The sequence below is a fragment of the Microtus ochrogaster genome, unplaced genomic scaffold (genome assembly GCF_000317375.1).
Source record: "Microtus ochrogaster isolate Prairie Vole_2 unplaced genomic scaffold, MicOch1.0 UNK7, whole genome shotgun sequence".
Taxonomy (NCBI): Eukaryota; Metazoa; Chordata; class Mammalia; order Rodentia; family Cricetidae; genus Microtus; species Microtus ochrogaster.
Genome location: NW_004949105.1, coordinates 808,298 through 809,246, shown reverse-complemented (window position 1 = coordinate 809,246; position 949 = coordinate 808,298). Strand labels below are relative to the sequence as shown.

Sequence of the window (949 nt, the reverse complement as noted above, 5' to 3'; positions counted from 1 at the left end):
GTGGTGCCATACACCTCTAGTCCCAGCACTTAGAGGGCAGAGGAAGTCATATCTCTGAGTTCAAGGTTAGCCTGGTCTACAGAGTGAGTTCCAGGACAGCTTGAGCAACATGGAGAGACTCGGTCTTAAAAAGAAAAGCAAAAAAGGATTCTTTGAGCTTCAGATCCAAGATGAGATGGCAGGAGGAGCTTGAAGAGATCCGCAAATGTGGAATGTAAAACTTCCAGGTTGATGAAGCTGATTTATTGACTTGGCAAAGGCTTACTGTTTCTGACAATGCTGTACATGATAAGGAGGCCTTCAGAATTGAAATCAACCTTCCAGCTGAGTGTCCATTCAAATCACCCAAAATCACATTTAAAACAAAGATCTGCTACCCTAATGTTGATGTGAAGGGGAAGATCTGCTTGCCAGTAATTACTGCTAAACCTGGAAGCCAGCTACCAAGACAGGCCAAGCTGTCCAGTTCTTCATACTGGGGAAATACCAGTATGTACTGGGGAATGACCCCAGACTGAGCATCCACTGAGCTGACCTAACTGAAGAATACTCCAAGAACGATAAAAAAAAATCTGTAAGAATGCTGAAGAATTTACAAGGGAATATCAGGGAAAGAGACTTCTGGACTAAAATCTGCCATGAGTGATTCCAGCAAGTTTGAGCAGAGACCACATGCCACTCTCTGGCATCTGCTTGTGGCAATTGCTAACTTTCTACAGTTTTCTTAATCAAAAGTGGTTTAGGTATCCTATAAAGAAGGATTTTTAAAAATTCAGATGTTCCAAATAAATTAATCAATAAATAAACCAACACATGATATCCTATTAAACTCGGAAATTTGTTCATTATAACACAGCTAATAATGGGAGGAATTTCCCCCTTTCTGTCTGGAAGGGACAGCCTATCCTTTAAGAATTTAAACATGTGTATTGAGCATTTCTCATTAGCT

The 949-nt window shown here is 40.6% G+C and overlaps 1 pseudogene; it reads left to right on the top strand.

Moving 5' to 3' along the window:
* Window positions 1–170: 170 nt before the first annotated feature.
* LOC101985943 lies at window positions 171–630 on the top strand (annotated as a pseudogene).
* The last annotated feature ends 319 nt before the right edge of the window (window positions 631–949 follow it).